This window comes from Delphinus delphis, chromosome 3, assembly GCF_949987515.2.
Source record: "Delphinus delphis chromosome 3, mDelDel1.2, whole genome shotgun sequence".
NCBI classification, from domain to species: domain Eukaryota; kingdom Metazoa; phylum Chordata; class Mammalia; order Artiodactyla; family Delphinidae; genus Delphinus; species Delphinus delphis.
Window position 1 is genome coordinate 111,046,757 of NC_082685.1, and position 21,785 is coordinate 111,068,541.

Consider the following 21,785-nt stretch of genomic DNA (forward strand, 5'->3'; position numbering starts at 1 on the left):
GGGTATAATGTTCAGAGAAATGAGTGATCTGCACAGGCAGGTAAGTTCAGAATCACAACATTTTAGCCGGGCACCACTGTCATTTTACCTTATGACCCACTGGCTCATAATTATTTTCTCCCAAGGTCTCCTTGTCATCTGACCAAACATTGTAGGTACCCTTTAATTTCTTATAATTTCCTCCTCACTTATCTCCCAGTAAATATTTCTTGAACATTTGGCTGAAGCCCACGATAGAGGCAGCGTTCACAATAACCCGAAGTTCCCGCTATTGTTCTTTCTCCAGCCCTGCCTTTCCAGAGAACTTAGCAGGCACTCTCTTCTTGAACTACACCGTTTAGCCTCTCTCTCCTTCTGTCCTCCCTCCCCTGCCCATGCCTACTTTCTTGCTTCCCGTTAAGCATAATTTATCTACACTTCGGATCCAAATGACCCTATCTGGGGATACTTGCTTTGATTTTAGTCCAAATAGCAACAAACGTGGTCCTGAAAAAAACTTTCTTGATTTCCCAGGTGGTTCTTCTGTGAATTCAGTAACACAAGGTATAAAATGGGTGTAAACTCCCTTTTTTACATATTCCGGTAGGTATTTTCTGTGTCAGACATTGAAAAAGATACACAGATATGAGGCTTGACTCTAGCCCTCCAAGAGACTAAAATGTAGATGAGGCATCAAGTTACATAGATATGAAACATAATACAACTCAATAATATGGATCATCCTGTGATGCCATGTTGAAGTTCCCACCGTCCAAGAGGGCAGACATTTTTGTGTTTCTCTTTATTCACCGATGCATTCCCAGTGCCTGAAACAGTCCCTGGCATATAGTAAGTGCTCAACAGATGTGTGGAATGAAGTAGAATCTATTTTCTAAGCATGGAATTCAGTACAGTACAGTCTACTCTGTTACCAGCATGTTTGTGTAATGAAAGCATGTGTGACAGAAATTAACTCATTCATGACTGATATGTAGGGAAAGGATATTAGTAAAATGCAGTGGTTATGTTGGTTCATATGCAATTGTTGCCAGCACCTTAATATTCTGCACCATCAAGAAACAGCAGCTGCAAACAAAACACAGCAGAATGCCAGTTGGGGAGGACACACAGTACTATGCCCGATGTTCATTCACCCTATGTTCTTTCTCTTGGATTGGTTTGACTATGAGCTCTAACTTGGGAGGGGTGAATTCACCTCTTACTTGTACATTTTGTGCTTATCTTCCTAACTCAGCAGCCTCAAACAACTCTCCTTCCAATCTCTTCATCAGTTCCTTCCATCTTTTTATAAAGGTAAAGTCCTATATTTATATTTACTGTAATATTTATTAGGAATTGAACGTGGCTCTTAAACTCTGCTAGCATGCTTTTTGGAATGGTTACTGTTTTTGCTGGTGCCCTGGTTGCAGTGTTACATAACTTGTGAGTTGTTTGTTTCTTATCCTATTTCCCCCATAAGCTTTGTTATTTCTAGTGCATGATTTCAAAAGTGGGAAGATCACACACATCCTTTTATAGAAGAAATGTTGTACTACAAACTTCATTTTCAACGAAGATAAGTGGGATTTGGCTGTGGGAGAAGATGAAAGACAGCATTCCAGTTCTGGCAAGAGCATCACCACCTCCCATGTTTCATACAGTATGGAACCTTCGGGGGGAGGGGAGGATCCCCCCACGCTGGTGAGAGTGCCAGGCTCCAAGGAGTGGGTAGGTGGATGGCTTTGAATGGAAAAGTTTTTAAGTAATTCATAATTTTCTGTGGCAAAGTGCCTCCTAGAGCTTCTAGAACAGGAAGTAGCCTGTCAAAGCGGTGTTCTAGAACCATTAGCGTGCAGGCTAGGTGTGTGCAGATGGATGCCAGTACAACGAGGGACAAAGCAGGGAACCAGGGAGGAGGTCACTGAAGCTATGAAGTCCCGAATCAGTGAGAATCAGGAAGGTGGCAGTGGGCTTGGAAAGGACGGGTCAATTGGAAGGACCTTAAAGAATCAATGGGAGCGGCTATTGGCAGTGGAGGAGAGAGGCCCCGAACTGACCGCTAGGGTCTGAGTTCACGCGACTAGTGGCTACAGGTGACCCAGACGAGAGGCTGAGAAGCTGGGGACAGGAGCAAGTTTGCCAGGAAGAAAAGACAAGAAGGGTTTGCTTGGCTAAATGCTGCGTCCCAACGTTGAAATCACAAGTAATCTTGTCACCTTAATCCGTGGCCATTTAACTCTGGGTTCTTTGCTCCCCGCCCCCCGGGGGCGGTGGGGGCCAGTTAGTGAGTCCCCTCTCTGGGCAAAGATGCCTTTCCAGACTATTAGCTAAAGTGCCTTAGAAATTCACCCCGAAACCATATTTTAAGTTCAGGGGAAGATGTTTCGGGATCCCAAGCAATCAATTTACGTATATTCTTCGCGGCTGTTCGCACTGAGTTTCCTTTCTTAGAGACTCTCAGGGCGAGGAAATTTACGTCCGGAGCCTCGACTCCGGGCGAGGAAGGCGAGGATGGGGGTCCAGACACCCCCAGCCCACCCTCCCGCTTTGGATTCTCCAGGACCAGCGGGCGGACATTCTTCCCGCTCGGGCCCCGCCTGGGGAACCGCTCCGGGCGCTGCCGAGCACGCTCTCCGCCGAAACAGTCCGGGCTCTCACCCCCGACTCCGACTTCGCCGTTTCCCGCCTCCCCGGCCGGGCGGTGCGCGCTCTCCGGGCTCCGAAGACGATTTCCCGGAACTGTGCTCGGAGGTTCCCCCGCGCGGCGCGGGGGACTCTGGCGGGACTCCGGGAGACGCTGCCGCCGCCCGGCGGGCGCAGAGACCGGCTCCCAGGCCCCCGGGCCTCCGCCCCTCCTCTCGGGGATCCCCTTTCGCCCACACCCTCCCGGGCCCCGCAGGACACTCCCCCCGGAGGCCGGGCCTAGTCCGCCCGCCCCCGCCGCGTCCCAGGCCGCCCGCCCCGCCCCGCGCGCCGCGCCGGGAGAGCCCCGGGCCCCGACCCCTCCCCCCGACGCCGCCCGAGAGCGGGACGCGGCGGCGATGGTGACTGGGCAGCGGCGCGGGGCCGGGTCCTGGGCAGGGAGGCTCGGCGGCCTCTTTCTTTCTCTGCCCCCGCCCCTCTTTCCCCTTCCTGCGTGCTAGCCCCGGCAGCGGCCGAGGTCGGCGCTCTCTCCTCGCCTCCTCTTCTTCCTCCTCCTCCTCCTCCCCTGCCCGGGGACCCTCTCCCCTCCCTCAATCGCCCCCTCCTCTCGCCGCCTCCTCTCCTCTCCCCTCCCCTCCCTCCTCCTCCTTCCCCGAGTGGCCGGCCGGGCCAGAGAAAGAGAGACCGAGAGAGAGACAGACAGAGGTGGCTGCGAGGAGGCGTAACGGTAAGCCCCGGCTTGGGGAAGGCTGCGGGCTCGGAGCCGGGATCGCCGAGCCGGGACCGGCTGAGTTGAGGTCGCCGGGCCCGTGAGCTCTGCGGAGGGAAAGCCCGCAGCCTCCGCCAGGTAGGGCACCCGGCGCGGGGCTCGCGGAGCCGTCGGCGACCAGCGGAGTCCGGGTTGCGTGCGCGGCGGCCGGCGCGGGAATTTCTTCCCGGCGCCCGAGGAGCCCGAGGGGAGGGAGGACCGGGCCGGGGAGGTGCTGGCGGGACGGGTGCTGGACGCTGGGAACGGGAGGGAGCGCCGCTTCGGTTCTGGTCGCCGTGGTCGCCCGCAGCAGAAGTGGAAAAAAGTTGTGCCTGGAAAGACGTTTGCCGGGAAGCCGGCGCGAGCCCAGCTCTCTCGCCACCGCCGGCGGACTGCGACCGACGCTCGGGTCCCGGGCGCAGCTTGGCGCGGGGCTCAGCGCGCCTGGTACCGCGCCCGGGGGCCGCCCCGCGGTCGCCCCCGCGGGGCCTGGTCTGTGGCGTGTGGGTCACGCCGGCCACAGACGTCAGCGGCTTCTCAGATCTGGGCTGCATTTTTGTGGGCAGCGCAGGGATTGGGGGTGCGGGCTGGAGGAGGAGGAGGTGGGCGTGGAGTGGGGAAGACCACATCTGGCCTGAGTGGGTTGAACCCAAGGGATGGGGTGAAGGACGGGGGGGGGGGACTCTGTGTTTCCGGACGTTTTTTAGGCACAGAGTTGTGTGTGTGTCCTTTTTCCTCTTTCATTCAGCGGTCTGGTGTCCTTTGAACTCTGAAGGGCGAAAGCATTTTCTTCAATCCTGTTCACCTTTTCTCCCGTTTCAGGAGGGTCGTGAGTTTTATGAGAATCCTTGAGCTGTTTCCTCAGTGGGAGTAAAGTCTCACCCCCCATCCCACCCCCACCCTCACTCCCACCTGGGCCATTTCCTGTATTTAGCGCGTTTTCTACTGTGTGTGCGTTCCTGTAGGTTGCCATCAGCGACCCACAAGTAAAAGGAGAGCTTCTGTCTGAAATCGCAAAGCGGCCTCTGTAGACGTGTGTGTGCTGGAGCCCGAGCGGGGAGAGGTGTGGGCGGGAGGGAGAGGGGGAGCTGTTAGAGCCTGGTGCGGAGAGTTAAACCTGAGTAACCGAGTTCCGAGGGACGTTTCTCCTCCGCACGTTGCTTTTGCTTCGCCCATTCGCCTGAGAGAGCTCCACCCGCGCCAGGTTTAAGCGATGATGGATGCGAATTTCTCTGGCGTTGCTCTTTCCCGGATATTCCTCTTTTCTACTGGTCCTCTTTAAAAAACGACTTCTCCTTTTCAAATGTAAGAGATAGGGAACACATGCTGGTGGGGAGATTAAATGTTTTCACAGATAGGGAAAAGAAAACCCAAGATTCTCATTTCTTTTTGCTGTCATACTGTGATAGACTTGTTATTAATCTTTGTCAGAGATCTGATTCTGATGAAATAATATTGGAGGAGTTAAAACCCAACGTCATGATAATATTTTTCCTAAGTGGTCACACGGGGAGCAGATAGTGTGGATTGTTGTGGTGTGTTTGCAAAGGGTGCAGCAAACATTTTATGCCAGGAAAAAAGACATTGTGTGGTGCAGGAGTTGATGGGGTTAGGGAGGGGAAATCATTTGTCTTCAGAGCAGTCCAATTAAGAAGAATAATTACACTGCAAATGAACATTCTTGAATATAATATAATTTGAGTCGTGAGACATGAACCAGTAATTTGTCTATAGGAAGGAAAATGAATCTTTGTGGATTAGAGAAAAACGGTGCCTTCTGGAAAAAGTAATATATGCTCTTTATGCATGTGGGTGGGCTCAGATGTGTGGACTGACGAATTAAAGAGATTTTACTGCATGTAGTGTTTGGGCAAGGCAGGGAGGAAAAGTCCATAGTAGGAGAAGATAGAAAATATATAGAAAAGTATCCATTTTTAATGGACAACACATACAACTTCTCAACTTCTTTATTGCAGAGAATTGACAAAATAGGAGACCAAAATGTAGGAGACCCAAAATGGGACTGTTGAGTTTCCAGAGGTGTCACTTACTACCTAAACCTGGGACAAGTTACTTAATTTCTCTCAGCCTTTGTTTCTGTGTCTGTAAAATGATGGCAATAAAGTTCAAGTCAAAGAATCACCTGGAAGGTTAACTATGATTACGTACTTTTGCATAGAACTTAGGGTGGTCCCTCACGCTGGGTAAGTGCTCAGAAAATGTTGCTGATGGTTGTCAAGTATTTCAAATGCCCGGGAGAGAGCAGTGCCATTCAGAGAGCCGGGCTGCAAGGGGAGCTGACTTTGAGCGACTGCTGATTTTAGGTCGGCCGATGGTCGACCCTTAGTTGAGGCTGTCCCTGTGCCCCCAGCAGCCCACACTCAGAAATATTTGCTCTTTCTAGAACTTGTAGGCTGCATCTTTTTGGCCCCTCTAGTCAGCCTTTTCTGGGACTCCAGCTGTGGGGAATGTGTAGTGCAGGCTCCGTGTGGGTCTGAGGACCTGAGCACAGGTGTGGCCTGTAATTCCAAGCCTCACTGCCCCCTTGCAAAGGCACCTTCTCAGGTTCCAGGTCCCACCAAAGTCAATATCGACATTTTATTTAAGAAAAAAAAGAAAACTTGAGTGGTGGACGTGGTGTCTCTCTTGGGAATTCTGAAGCAGGGTTTTCTCAGTGTTTACTGCTCTTAGAAAAATTCAAATAGTAAGCAAATACCTGATCTCTAGAATTTATTCCAAAAAGCACCTTTATAGTATGTCTTGGGGTTAATGGAACATTGCCCAGTTTTTCCTAAGGTTGTACCTAGCTGCAGAATGAACAAAAGGCATTCTTAGCAAAACAGTAGTTTTTGGAGCTGGGGAACTATGCTGTATATTTCTTTTCTAATCTGGGAGGAATGCCTGTTTGCTCATTCATCCATTCTTTTATCCAGTCATTCAGCAAATACCCATGGAGCCTCTTCCACAGGCCAGGCTCTGTTCTGGCCTCTGGGAGCATAGCAAGAACCAAGAGTAGACCTCTCCACTCACAGAGCACTCATTCTAGTTGGAGAAGCAAACTGTGTGCGAAGGAGCTCCATACACCCAAGAAGCTCTCTTTTCTGTTTAGAAGTGCCTGTGCTGGGAAAGCAGCGTGCTGGGCGTGCTTCTCTTCCACAAGCTAGCCAGCTTGGAGGGAAGTGATCTGGCTGGGGGTGGTGGCCAGGGCCTGCTGGTCCTATGGGTCCTCCACAGGGAGAAGGGAGAAGGGGGAGCCTGTTTCTTTCTGTGCTTTATTATAAAGCGAGTTGAGTAGAATCACCAGTCAAAGTGCCAGGAGAACAAACGGGTTTTTCTCCGAAGTGAGACTTCACAGCCTTAGAAAGGCAAAGAAGGAATCAGAGGTCAGATCTGATCATCAGCTTATAAAACCCAGATTGTGCCCAGGGAAGAGTCTGGTCTAGTACTTAAAATACTGGACCCTTTGCTGTAGGAGGCGGGCCCGAGAGTAAAGGGCAGAGTGGAGACTTATTCCCTCAAGGTTTTTTTTTCCCATTACTTTTAAGGTTACAGTAATACCTGGTACAGTAAGAATGCATTATGTTTGGAGCCTAGAAGGCTCGAAATGGTATAAGGTCAACAAGGCACTGAGAGTAGCTGTTTGGACTAGAGGCAGCGTGGCGTAGGGAAGTCCCTGAGGGTGCTGGGTGTTGGGTGCTGAGCTGGGGAGTCTGAACTTCATCTCGAAACCTGTGTGGAAGATGGGGAACTTGCAGCAGGTGATTGACCTGATCATATTGTGCTTTAGAAGGAACTCTAGGTGGGCTCGGTGACAAGGAGGCCAGGGCTGGGGATAGCAGGTGAGCCGGGAGGTTAGTACAGGAATCCCGGTGGGACTTGGTGAGGGAGAGCAGGAGAGACCTGGAGAGGCTGACCGCACTTCCTCGGTCATGTCCCATGGGTGGGCTCTTAGTAAGAGGGAGTCCAGGGTGACTGGAGTGGGTCATGGCGCCTTTCACTGAGTTAAACAGCTATGGGAACCGCAGTTTGGGGAGATGGTGAGGAGTAACGAGTTCAGTTGAATCCACAGCTGAGTTGTGAGGCGCCCAGGGAGAGATGCCCAGCAGAGCATTGGATCCACAGGCAGGAAGAGAGGTCTGGAGCTGGAGGTGAAAGATGGAGTTATTTTTACAGTAGCAGCAAGTGGTTGGCTGGTCTCTTGAGGTTTACTGAATAGTGCTCATGGTGAGAGTAATCTGTGTCCTTGTAACTGAATTTTTCTCTTTCATCCTTTCAACGGCACTAATGGGGTAATCAAGCCCCTGACCCTGGCCTTCAGTGATCAGACTCTTACTGGTGTTATTTTGCCGACTTGTGAGACCTGTTTATTGTTTTGAACTGAGATAATTTAGAGGAATGTACATAGAATGGCTCTGAACATTTTTTTTTTTTTTTTCGGTACGCGGGCCTCTCACTGTTGTGGCCTCTCCCGTTGCGGAGCACAGCCTCCGGACACACAGGCTCAGTGGCCATGGCTCACGGGCCCAGCCGCTCCGCGGCACGTGGGATCTTCCCATGTCCCCTGCATTGGCAGGCGGACTCTCAACCACTGTGCCACCAGGGAAGCCCTGAACATTTTTAATAGCTAGGATGTACAACTGATAAAATTGATCCTCCTCCACCCCCGACACATCTACGTATTCTGGACAGACTGTGTTCTTCCCCGAATTCCTAAATAGAAACCCTAATCCCCATTGTGATGGCACTTGGAGGGGGCACCTTTGGGAGGTAATTAGGTTTAGATGAGGTCATGAGGGTGGAGCCCGCATGATGGGATTAGTGTCCTTCTAAGAAGAGGGAGAGAGTCTGGAGCATGCTCTCTTCACCATGGTGAGACTGTGGCCATCTGCAAGCCAGGAGGAGGGCTTTTCCTAGGAACCCAGTCTGTAGGCACCTTGAGAACTTGTACTTGGAGAACTAGTGTTTTCGTTTCCACCAGGGACAAGGCTTATCTGCCTTCTTTTTTGAAGTTACCATATGGCCCTCAAGGGGCTGTTAATTTGAATTTCATTCATTTGTGGAATAAAAAACGTGTGCAAAGTAGGCCCCAGTGAATGCCTGTTAAAGGGCAGACATGCTATTTGATTTGTGTACAGCCTTACTCCTCTTACTGTTGTGGATTTAGGGTACGGCCAGTGGGAATTATTAATCATCGTTAGTCTGTGTAACCAGCAATAATGTCTCGCCTTGCTCTTGCCGGCCTAACTGATCTGCCATTGAAAGGAAAACTGGTAGCCTAGACAGACTGCAAGGATGTAGGCTAAAATTCTGACTGGTTATTTTAGACTCGTGGGGTTACAGGTGACTGCTTTCTTTACTTTTCTGCTTTTCAGATTTTTTTAAAGTAGATGTTACTTAAAAAACCAGAACAAAACAGTTGTTGGTGTTTTCTTCCATTCTTTTTTTGTGCAAAACTGTATCAGCAGTTTTGGCCACAGCACCATACACCTCCTTACATCTGTGCTACGTCCATGGCAAAGCAGGTCTCTGTCTTTAAAAAGACTTGAAATTCCTATTTGTTGTAAATGTAGTTGTGGAGGAATGTAACCAGGCCTGGGTCCTGTGACCCAGAGCCAGAATGGGGCAGCTTCCTCCCAACAATAGGGAAGGACCCACTCCTTCCTGTCGGTACGCTTTATATGTTTTCATAAACACTGTTAAGTGTGATCTGAGAGGTGTTTCACTTCTATATCTAAATGTGTAAACATCTGTCAGATTGATATGTACCTAATTAAATATCTATAAATATATATATAAATATACTATACTCACATGTAAGTTTTTTTTTTTCTTCTTGTTTTCAGTTGTTTCAGTGTTCAGTAGAACTCAAACCATCATTGAGATCTTAAATATCCCTTTAGCATCAACCTCCCCACATTCCCGGAAAATTAGAGGGACTCTCTTTCCTCTACTGATTCTATTGTTCAGCAATTTCTCTCTTTCCACACTGAGCTGTGTTGTCAAGGGCACCTGGAGTTCAAGCTTCCTTTCTCCTGGGGCAGGCTGCAGTTGGGCTGAATTTCACATGTTGTTTTCCAGTTTTGAGGCAGTTAGTCAGTTGTTTAAAGATGCCTGTAACTGCATAGACAGTAGCCACATTTACTCTTTAGATAAGTGGTGCATGACACACTTATTACTCAGGACAAATTAACCTCTTAAAAATTTATAACTTTTCTCTGACCCATAGGGATCAAGTTTTCTGAAATTAAAAATAATAGACTGGCCAGTCTCGCAACTACAGACTTCACCAGTAATTGGTGTTTTTGTGTTTGTAAATGGCTACCCTTTGTATACCCTTTGTATACGAAATATACACGTAAGGAAAAAAAGGCTCACAACTTGAAAAACAATCTAAAAATCATTTTTTTTTTTAATGGCTAACTGTCCATTCCTAGGTGATTCTGCACATAGGGAAGTATGTCTAAACAGATATTTACTCTGTCATTTGCTCATTCTTATTGTAGCCATTTCAGGGCTTTTCTGTGCTGGAAGCTCATAATTTACCAACCTGATTACCTTTCTGCACAGATCCATGCTGTAATATGCAGCCTAGGGTGCCAGCTTACACAGGTGACTATAGGTCTTTTGGGTCTGAATCCTTTTGGTAAATGGGTTGCTTAGGTTGTCTTGTCTTTTTTTTTTTTTTAAATGTGTTTTTTCCAATTTGTGCTTGGGTCTGTTGTTCTTTTCTTGATTAGTAAAGAAAAGGCAGCATTAAAGGGAGCTAAGCTGATGTGGGGAATGTTTAAACTATAATCCAAAGCCAAAAGGAACGGTAGCCGGGTGCAGAGGCCATACTGAATAATTAGAACACAAGTGGTGGTAGTGATGAAGAGATGGGACAGGTTGTGTATACACCTGTGTGGACAGGTGGCTGGGGGACTGTTGAGGATAGTCTGGCCAGCTGTGCTACACAGGGACCACTGTTGCCCTTGGTCTGGAAACTAGACTCATGGACCCTAAGTATGTTAGCTTTCTTAGCAACTACATTAGTCAACAAAACTTACATGTTTTAAAAAAGTTTTAAACATTTTAAAACAAGAACTGTCGTCAGGTTAGATTTCCTCTAGCTTACATATGTGTATTTGATTTTTAAAATCTTGGCCGTAGAACTTCCCACTTCTTCCTGTCAGATTTCAGCTTTCTCATCCAGGTGTGTGTTGTTCAGCCCATCGGGATGATTTTGAATTCTCACCAGTCATCTGTCATGTCAGCCACCCCTCTGGGCTGAGTACTGTTCTTCAATCCATTCTGCTCACCAGTCATCCACGTTCTTTGAGTCCTTTTCTGCCGCTGCTCTGTTCAGCCTGTCCAGTCATTCTCCTATTAGTAACCAGGGGCGTGTCAGCCTTTGCAGGCAGCTAGAGGGCAGAGGGTTGGAGTCTGTGCCACGATACCCGAGGAAGCTAATCATACTCGTGACCTCGACCTCATTAACATGGTGCTGGCGGAGAGCGAGCCAGCGTTCCGTAGTATTGTTTGACTTTGGATCTTCTCTACTGATTTGTGCTCGTGGGGTCCATGTTCCTGCCCCCTCAGGGAGCCTGATAGGTAGAGGAGCCGGAGGAGAATGTGAGAGACGGTCAGTACTTCCCGCCTCCTTTCAACTCCCTAAGGTGGGGCTTTGGATTGTCAGCTGTCACTGGGCCCCCGCTGATGGTGATTTGGCTCCAGGACAAAGCAAGTCTGAGAAGACTCGTGTAAGGACTGTGAGGGAAGAAGGCCTCTTAGACTGTGGGGTCGCAGTGGGTGAGCTGGTGAGCTGGTGGCTGTACGGGTGGGCTGAGGGTCTCCCCGTGGTGGCGCTCCCCGTGCCTTAAAGCAGGGCTTCTCATGCTGGAAGGTGCACAAGAATGATCTGGAATCTTGTGAAATGGCAGATTCTGATGAAGCAGGCCTGGGCTTCTGCATCGCTGATAGGCTCCCTGTGAGGCTGGTGCCGCTGGTCCTGTGGAGCAAGGCCTCACATAGACTGGGACACGACTGAGGCTACGGATGAGTCAGCCGGAGACTCAGACGTGTAAAGGCTGACACCAGGAGGGCACCTGCAGGGTCTGGTTTAGAGCTTGCTGCCTGCTCCTTGGGGCTGTCTTTACTGGGATAACCCTGAGGGCTCTCAACCCTGTCACTGCCATTCCGGCCTATAACAGCCCCAAGGAGCAGCTGTGCTCCGGGATTCCCTTCCATCCTTAGGGCAGGGAGGGAGGTCATGGGAGGTCTTCCAGGTGGAATATGGTTAAGCTAAAGGGAGAGGTTTTGTTTTTGCTACATTTTAATCAAATTGACTTCCTCATTACCTGATGATTATATTCCATAATTTTAACTACTTAAAGAAAGCTCTGACTTCCTCCAGTTAAGCCTGCCTTTTCACACATACCCTATCACTTTGAAGTTATGTGACTGCAACGTTTTAAAAAGTTACATATTGTTTCCTTTGGAACGTTGTTTCTGAAACTTGCCTGACCCTCTGCTGGGTGCTGGTTAGACCTGTGTGTTCTCAGACCCTGCCCTGGAGTTTTGACTTCATAGGTTTGGTGTGGGTCCTGGGAGTCTGAATTTTTTAAACAAAGTGTCTGGATGGTTTTTATAATTGGGCATGTTCTAGAAACACCATTTTCGAGAAACATCAATTTAGAAACCTGTCCATCTGAGCCTGTGTTATCAGCCATGTCTGAGGGGCACCCTTACCTGTTCTTTTCTTGGCCTCTTAGATACTTGGTTGTGAAGGGCTGGCTTTTGTCCCATTGGACCCACTTCAATTTTTATCTTGACTCATGTTTTCATTCTTAAAAGAAAGGCTCTTTTTTTATCTTGGATGGGACCAAATCAGAGTCCCATCCAAGATAAAAGTGTAAGAGCCAGTTCTGAAGCCAGTTCTGAAGCCGTTATATTTAGGAAGGTTTTACAGACACTGATTATTAAGTGCTTTGGGGCATTCTTGGAGATACTGGGCTCTACGCTTTGGGCCTCTGCAGAGAAAGGTATGTCTTGAGGCCGACTTCTCCCACTCTCTCCCCTGCTTGGGTTCAGACACTGGAGATAATATTAGCGTGTCCCCTTCCTAAGTAAGCGCCGACCAGAAATGGTTGGAGAAGGGATCCTCATCCTCCAGAGGCTGTGTGGTTCTGACACAGGTGAATTGACAGATGGAGGAGATGGACTTGCACGTCATTGTTTCAACATTTACCTCCATTTTTACAAATGCAGGATCCATCTCACCTCCATCCTAGGAGGTGGAGGTGTTTTTATAAGCTGACACTTACGAAACAAATGAAGTGGGAAGTGGTCAGTGTGATGGGATTGGAGGAGTATGGAAGGGGCTCTGTAGTGAAAAGCTGGAATTCACTTATTGTTGTGCCTAAAATTTTACCATTAGAGGAATTTGGGTGAAATGGTTCTCTTTAAACCTGTTATTCAACATGTAAGCATCCGTAGAACAGGGACTACATTAGCTACTTAGGACTTAACAAGAAGAATTTCATAAAATGCCAGCAAAGATCAGGGTATGAAGAGAGTGGACTTTGATGGGTGAAGTGTGGGCACTGTGAGGTCAGGGCTGGGGCAGGGCCACCGAGGATAGCTCAGATGTCCGGAGGAGCCCAGGATACCTGGTGGTGGGGGGCACTAGGCAGAACTAATTCTCATTCACTTAGTGTGTGTGTGTGTGTGTGTGTGTGTGTGTGTGTGTTTGCACGCGCATGCTGTGTAATAGGGGATTTAATATCTTTGATGATGCATATGGCATACTTCTTTCTATCTAGTGTGGCCATTTCACATATACCTGACCAGTTGTAATGAAAAGCCAGGTGATCTAGATATGAAAGTTAAGGTTAAACACCGTAATTGTGCTTGGGATTATGTTGCTCTTTTTTTTTTTTTAGTCTATTTAATTTTGAGAGAGAAGCTCAGGAAATGATCCAGTTTCTTTACCTGCTTATCAGGAGAACTTGGCCAGCAGCAGAAACCTTTCCTTCTCCACTAAGGGCCTTTTCCCAGTCAGTTTTTTTTTTTTTTTTTTTTGTGGTATGTGGGCCTCTCACCGTTGTGGCCTCTCCCGTTGCGGAGCACAGGCTCCGGACACGCAGGCTCAGCGGCCATGGCTCACGGGCCCAGCCGCTCCGCAGCATGTGGGATCTTCCCGGACCGGGGCACGAACCTGCATCCCCTGCATCGGCAGGCGGACTCCCAACCACTGCGCCACCAGGGAAGCCCTCCCGGTCAGTTTTGAGGAGGGCTTGACTCTTCTGAGACCTCATGCCACCTAGAAAGTGCTTTAGGGTCTCTCATAGCTGAAAAAAATATTTACATTTTAAAGAATTTCTCAGCTCTTAGCTGGCTGAAAGAAACTCTGAACTTGGCCATTCTGGTGTCCAGCTGAAGCTTGTCTGAGTGGTCTAGGGTGTTTTCAGAATAGCGTGGAGATGGTGGGGAGAGTCTTTTTGCCACTGCTTGACGAACAGAGAAGTTACACACAAGTACATCCCAGGGACCACAACTCTGGGAACTTTTACAAACTGACCCACTCCAGAAAGAAACTTTACCCTTCAATGAAACCACGGGAGCTTTCTGGATGGCTTCATTGTTTCTTTTCTGGAGTGGTCAGATTCTGTATCTGAGGGGGAGGAGAAACATTGTCCCTGTTCCTGAAGCTGGAGTTTCCTTTGTCTATTCTGAAATAAAGGAGGGCCACAGAAAAGGATGGGGCATTTCTTAGGGAAATGAAATTCTCCCGAAGTACTACATCCCCACTCCAGAGGTGGGCCCGTGTACTCTTCCCCATGGTCCACAGGGCTAGCATCATTTCTAAGTATCGATAAAAACAGCATTGTGTGGACTTCCCTGGTGGTCCAGTGGTTAAGATTCCACACTTCCACTGCAGCGGGCACGGGTTCGATCCCTGGTTGGGGAGCTAAGATCCCGCATGCCTCGCGGTGCGGCCCAAAAACCCAAAAAACCAAAACAAAAAAAAAACCCACCCCCAAAAAAGCTTTGTGTATTTCCTTTTAAGCATAAATGGACATCACAGTCCCTGTAGAGTGTGAGGCCTTGAGCACGGAGGTGCTGTTGGGGTATCAGGCCGGGCTATCTCTGTACCCCGTACTCTGCTCACTGCCACCCCCGTGCTGGCACTGCCCCCACTTAGTGCTTGCTGCCTTTAGGGAGCATCAGAATCACCTGGAGGCTAGTTAAAACACACTGGCTGGACCCCGCTCCCGGAGATTCTGAGTCACTAGGTCTGGGGTGGGCCGAGAATTTGCATCTCCAACACGTTCCCAGGTGGTACTGATGCCTGTGGTCTGGGGAGCACAAGCTGAGAAGCACCGTGACACCAGGCACTTCTCCACCTTCTGGAGGAGGGTGTGTTGGCACAGGCAGACTCTGCTCCTGATGGCGTGTCTGCCTGGGTGGAATCGCTTAATGCCGGAGGAACCTGTAGTTGAGAAGCTGTGGTTCACTGGAGGAAGCCCTAGCCCTGTCTTCTTATCCTGGGGCCTTCTCTCCTGGTCGTTCCCACAGAAGACCAGGGATGTGGCATTTGGGATAGCTGAGAGGGGCATTCCTTGCCCCCTTGCAATCCCTTCTCTCTGATGTTGCAGAAAACTTTCTGGACCACGCCACTCTCCTACAGGAGACCCTTCATGGGCTTGCCATCGGCCTTAAGAGAAAGTCCAAACTCTCCTAAAACGACTGCCAGTCTCCCTCTCGGCCTCTGAAATACTCCTTTTTCTTGTCAGCTTACTATGTTCTTGCTTTCTGGGCACCCGTTTTGCTATTTCCTCTGCCTGGTATGCTCGTAGTCTGGCCACCTCTTGCTTATCAGACCTCAGCTTAGCCATCACCTGCTCTGGGGAGCTCCCTTTGACCTCTCTGGGGTAAGCTGGTGCCTCTGCAAAGGCTCCATGTCACCTTGTATTCTCCTCACTTCAGCTTCTCTCAGTTGCGTCAAGGTCATGATTACCACCCATTTACTTCTCTGTCTTTGTGGACTGTCGGCTCCCAGAGGGCGGGGAACCCATGACATGGTCATTCACATGACTCCAGGCTTGGCATGTTGCCCGGCATATCGAAGGCCTTCTTGATCATTCTGTGAGATAGCTATGGCGGGGAGGAAACCAAGACACAGGTAGATTAAGTGCCTGGCTTACCATTACCCTCCGAGTTAAACACCGGGATTCTCACCCACTTCTCTGATCCAACCCCTTGGCCAAGTGACGCTGGCCAGGTTTTCTGCTTTGAGACCAAGGAGCCTTAGGCAGGGTCTGCAGGTCTCTACTGGGGCTGTTAAAAGACTGGCTATTCCAAGTTAACAGAAATGGCCCTTTCCTGTTGTTTTTCAGGTAAACTGGGAAGCAGACTCTTGAGTTCACAGCTGGCCTGTGGTTTTTGCATCTCAAGGAGCTCCTCCTCGTACAGGTAAGGGGTTGCTTCCTGGATCTGCTCATGTTCAGGCTGGTTGTGGGAAAACTCCAGCCATGCAATGCACTCTGATAACCACCCCAAGTTCTCGTGCATTAAAAAGAAAATCCTTAAATATAGGGTGGCAGCTCCTCTAAGAAAGGTGTAAAGGGACTTCCCTGGTGGTCCAGTGGGTAAGTCTCTGCGCTCCCAATGCAGGGGGCCCGGGTTGGATCCCTGGTCAGGGTAATTAGATCCCACATGCGTGCCGCAACTAAAAAGTCAGCATGCTGCAACTAAAGAAGTCCGTATGCTGCAACGAAAAGATCCTGCATGCTGCAACTAAAAAAAAAAAAAAGATCCCACGTGCCGCAACTAAGACCTGGCACAGCCAAAAAAATAAAAAAAATAAAAAAAAAGAAAGGTGTAAAGTGGTTACCTGCCCCATTGAGTTATCGGGTGAAGGTGTTTATTGACCGGCCTGGCTTTCTCCTGGATGTTGCTGCCCGTCTCAGTGCCCAACGCTCTTTCCTTTTTGCTGGGCACCTTCACCTCTCCATTTGAGTTGGTGCTTTAGAATTCCTTTTCCTCATTTAAGACTCAGCCAGCATTTCACTTGTTATTTACAAACTGTCTGAAAGAGAGGGTGTTGGGAGCATAGCCTTTTCCCAGCTTTCCAGCGGAACGAATCGCTGCCCCTCTGCTGACACAGCACACTGCACGTGCCCGTGGTGAGCTTTACTTGTTTGTACACGTCTTTTCCCCTAGTGTGTGAGTTCTTTTTGCTACCATCTCCAATCTCGCATGGTTTCTGGCATGGAACAGACTTTCAGTAAATGAGTGAATGTTCATCCGAGGAGAAGAAAAAAAAAAAAAGCCCTAGTAAACTAAACTGAGGCACAGCTACAAAGAAATGATAATGTATTCCTAAGCCAATGAGCTGATGTGTAGAGTGCCTTTTTGGGTTAATGACATGGCTGTTTGCTCACATTACCACGGGTAATTGAGAATGCGCCATAATATGTGAAGTCGGCGGGAGTTTAGATTCTTACCACTGTTGAAAAGGATGAGAAATCAGGAGTTTTTGTGTCATTGTCAGTAAGGTGCTAACTGACAGCCTGGGACCCTGAGCCACCAGCCCCCTTGGCTGTCCCGGGAGAGACATCTGTCTGCCAGCCCCTGGGAGTCTTGGGCAGCCCCAGGATTGAACGTGTAAAACCAAATGTATGGCAGTAAGGGAGCAAACAATTGACTTGACCAATTTATAACCCAGAGGAAATAAAAATATTCCTAAAACACAGTTTAGTTTTAAATAATTTTAATAAAAGCTTTTAAATCATGCATTTCCATTTCTCCTGTAGTCTTAGTATGCTGGCATCTTTCAGAGATACACTGATTGGCTTGATGCCATTTTGCTTCATCCTGTGGGTTGGGAGTAGCAACCCCCAGGGCAATGGTTCACCTGAATCTGGAGCCAGAATGGGGCCTGGGTCCTTTTAGGAATTGGCAGTTCCCAGAAGCCAGGGTGGAGGTGGGGTGGGAGGGACTTCAATCTGATTAAAGACCACATTCACACAGGAGAATGCGGTCTTGAGTGTTTGTTCCTGCCTTTTTAAAAAAAATTTATTTATTTTTGGCTGCGTTGGGTCTTCGTTTCGGTGCACAGCCTTCTCACTGCTGTGGCTTCCCTTGTCGCGGAGCACGGGCTCTAGGCGCGCAGGCTCAGTAGTTGTGGCGCACGAGCTTAGTTGCTCCGCGGCATGTGGGATCTTCCCGGACCAGGGATCAAACCCGTATCCCCTGCATTGGCAGGCGGATTCTTCACCACTGAGCCACCAGGGAAGCCCCCGTTCCTGCCTTCTTATCCTGCCTCTACATGAACAATACCCATTGTTCAGCCTTTCCATTTGCTTTGTTTGGGTGTGTGCAGCACGAAAGCAAAGAGAAAGAAGTTGTTTTCTGGTTTCTGGGTGTGCTTTCCACAACTTGGTAGAAGTACCAGCCAACTAGTCTCACATAAAAGAAGCGGTCACGTCTCCATGGTTCTTCTGCTTGGTGCTGAGGCCCAGCCAGAGAGCTGCCTGAAGGAGAAGTTAGTGAAAGGCAAAGCAGTAGAGGAAATTTGACTCTCCCCTGACCCTGTTCATCTTAAAGTTTCGTAGGGCTTGGGTAGAGGGAGGGTTTCAGCTTTGGCCAGGGATTTCTAGTCTCCATGGACTCCATTTTGTCTATCATACTTGAAAAATAAACGAAGAAAATTACAGTTTAAAAGCCCAGATGTTAATATATGAGTGAGTTTTAGCTTTTTAGTAGGTTCTGGAATTTGAGATATTACCAACTGTCTTCTGTTGTACCATGCCTGCAGAAGCTGAGTGCAAGGTGGTGAGTATGTCTGGTCTTCATGCCGCCAAACACATGGGGAGTACTTCCCGACTGATAATAATTGGCCACTCACTGAGCTCCTAGGAGATCTCTGATTCTCTGAGCTTCTAGAAGATCTCTGATTCTCAGAGTGTCTCCTGTTTTATGATAACAATTCTAATCTGGTTAGAAAAAAAAAAAATGAGGCAGGTTAAGTCATCAAATTACTGAGCTGGTCCCCCTCCACTCAGGGCATCTCACACATCAGTGTGCGTTTGGGCACACTTCACAGAGCTCTCTCATTGAATCTTGACAACCCCACGTCATCCTAATTAGAAAGTCCAAGAAGTGATGTAGTTCCTGAATTTCCTTAGAGCTTCTGAACTTTGTTTTGGATTTCTAATGTGGTGTTCTTCTTTCATTCAATTGAATGTTTACTGTTTCTAAAGAACAGGTGTACTAAGAACTGCTAGTGCCCCAGCAGCAGTGAAATTGTGTATCAGGGTGCGCGAGCATGTGTGTGTCTGTGTGTGTGCGTTTGATATAGCCATTTTGGAGCCTTGGCCTTCATCCAAAGACACTGTCCAGCATGGGCCCCCTTGTATCCAGGGCAGACATTTGGGAGCAATCAGAGCAAAGGCAGCTAGCAGACACAGCAACTGGTCTGCTGGTCCCGGACTCCAGTGTCGTTAGCACGCTGGTCTCTGACCAGCCAGTTCCTTTATTGCTGAAATGAGTGGGAACTCAGATTGCAGCTGCTGACAGATACACACGCAAAGTGGCACGTCCCCCCTTAGGTGTATGGTTTTTCCGGGTGAAGCCTTTATCTTCAGCTTCAGGTGAGCCTTTATCTTATCTTTCTCTTAAAGAAGAAACAAAATCTCCAAAATCGGTTTCCAAGTTTCATTGTAAAGCTGCACCCAGGTATTGACATCTCTGGGGAAGAGTTTGCTTTTTTCTGCTTCCAGAACACAGTTGACACATAATTTGGGAACCACTTTCTACTTTGATCACGTCACTTGTCAGCTGTGATTTGATGGCTGGTTTGTCTTATCTACTATGGGAGTTTTGATATTGATGTGAAAGAAAAACTTAGAAGTACTTGTTTCCAGGGAACGTTGGTTTTAAATGGAGTATCTTAGGCTTTTGCTTTACAAAAGGACTGTAGGTGTTGGGTTTTTTTTTTTTTTTTCTGTATTTATTTTTGCTGCTTTGCGTCTTCGTTGCTGTGCGCGGGCTTTCTCTAGGTGCAGAGAGCGGGGGCTACTCTTCGTTGCGGTGGGCGGGCTTCTCATTGCGGTGGCTTCTCTTGTTGCAGAGCACAGGCTCTAGGCACGCAAGCTTCAGTAGTTGTGGCACGTGGGCTTCAGTAGTCGTAGCTTGCGGGCTCTAGAGCTGAGGCTCAGTAGTTGTGGCGCATGGGCTTAGTTGCTCTGCAGCATGTGGGATCTTCCCAGACCAGGACTCGAACCCGTGTCCCCTGCCTTGGCAGGCGGGTTCTTAACCACTGCACCACCAGGGAAGCCCCCTGTAGGTGTTGTTTTGATCACTCTCATGTCCTCTTTCAGTTACAAAATGACTATTTTCTGTTTCTTAAGAGTCTTTTTACAATTATTATGGATCTGAGTTGGAAGGAGCCCTTCAGATAACTAGATAATAAAAGTAACTTTTTCAAATAGGCAAAAGAGTGAAAAAATTTTCTCTTCCATCTCTTAAGGAGAAAGAGTAAATTCCCTGCGTTTTAAATGCTTCCTTTTCTCTAGAGAGCATTTCTTAGAAGGAGCGGTTTCTGAGGCTTTCGGAATTCTCTTCTCTCAGGTTCCTTCTTCAAAGCTAGAGGCAGCCTTCGCTGGCTCCCTTTAGACTGATGCCACGGATGCTTATCTCTCCTCTCCTTTATTTCCTGGTGGGCAAGCCCTGCTGCTCACCTCGCCTGTGTTTTATGTGCCTGCCTGGGGTTGCTGCAGAGAAGTGCTTCTACCCTTTATGGCTACAATCTGAAAAAGAAAACAAACAGCTGAAGCTCCATCCAGTCCCAGCAGGCCGGGGAAGATAGTTCTCATCCTCCTTGTTCCTGGGTTCAAAGTGCACCTTGCATTTTACGGGGGCGATCAGCCCTCCCAGGTGCTGGTTTGAGTGGGCCTGCGTTTGAGCCTGGTGGACAATTAACCACGCCGACCTCCTCCTCTTGCCTCTGCCTTTCTGGCTGAGTTGACATTACTGCTCTGAGTGGGAAGCAGCTGCTGCTCCTTTGAGCGGAGCACCAGGCAGGGGTGGGGGGACATTTGATCCTGTTCAAAGGGGATGTCTCTGAAGCATGAAGATTGAACTGATTGTGACCCCACCCGAGGGGGGAAGCAGAAGCGCCCTCTGGAGAGCCGGCCAGGAGGAAGCCATCAATTACTAATCCCGTTGGCCTGTGGGGTCTTCAGGGTCTCATATCCATTTAAAAGAGAGAGAATTAGGGTTGAAGGTAATAAAATAGGCCTTAAATTAGAGGAGCAGGGGGTCATTCTTATCAAATTTTGTGGTTGTTACGGAGGAATAAAAGGCAGAGGAGATAATTTCATTAGCCCCTTTAAGATCTGTATCACAGGGCGATGGCATTTGGGGATGGAGCAGAGCCTCACAGGGGCTGGCCAGTTGCCTCCTAGTAAACCTAGAGCCCCGATTTCAATAGCACTGGGGAGGGCTTGGGAGGCCCAGTGATCATTTAGGGCGCTGTGGTCAGGAAAAGAGTTTCTCCTGCTGCAAATGAGTTAGCGACTTCAAACCAGCTGATACAGGTCTTGATGGACCACTTGGCCTGTTACTCAGGAACATGGCATTCACACTGAAGATACGGACATCCGCCGGACAAGAGAGCTCTTTCAGAGCTGGGACGGTGTCTTTACCTCTGAGGAAGGCTTGCCAGTCATCTGTTGTCGAGGTCACTGCTTCAGAGCATGATGGCCCCGGAATTCCCGCGAGCGAGCCGAGCAGTGTTCAGGTGCCGAGGAGAGAGCAGAACGGTGAGGCTGTGCCTTCCTGTTTGATGAGCCCTGTTCTGTTCACGGTGTACTTGCACTTCTGCTGCTTCCTAAAGACCCTGCTGGGTAGGCAGGTATTGCTGTCCATGTTTACAGAGAAGGGAGCGAGGCAGAGAGAGGTGACTTGCCCTTTCTGGGTAGGGAAGTGGGGGATCTGGGATTCTATCCCTGGACTTCCGACTTTCAAATTCAGCCCTTTGTGATGGTAATGAGAAGAAACCGCGGAAAGAGGAATAGGGGATGAATGGTAGAGAGTCCTCCAAGAGAGGGGAGAGGAAAGCTTGATGATCAATAGATAGTTCTCTATACCAGCCACCAGCTGGCACCATTCCCCAAGGCAGCCTGGTTTCTTTCTGAGAGTGAGCAGAGTGGTCCAGGTGGGCAGGGCAAGGGAGGTGGGAGTTGGGGGAGGTTGGAGAGAGGGCAGGATGGGAAGGGCTCTTTGTATGTATGAAACAGTCCTAGGTAAAGTGTTGAGTAACGTCTGGAGAGCCTGTGTCTATGATCACAAAGGCCAAGGCATCAGCTGTCTGCCTCACTGCTTCTGGGTGGTTTATTTCCAGGGCCCAGCCTTTTCCGTGTCCATCCTC

At 48.9% G+C, this 21,785-nt stretch overlaps 1 protein-coding gene across 3 annotated transcripts in view; it reads left to right on the top strand.

The window, feature by feature from the left end:
• Nucleotides 1-3,145: 3,145 nt before the first annotated feature.
• Nucleotides 3,146-21,785, top strand: part of LHFPL2 (LHFPL tetraspan subfamily member 2) — a 177,460-nt gene continuing 158,820 nt past the window's right edge. For all 3 annotated transcript variants that reach the window (XR_009518998.1, XM_060009258.1, XM_060009259.1), the window contains exons 1-2: nt 3,146-3,349; nt 15,748-15,823. The gene's annotated coding sequence lies outside the window, so the exon portion shown is untranslated. The remainder of the gene's footprint in view (nt 3,350-15,747; nt 15,824-21,785) is intronic.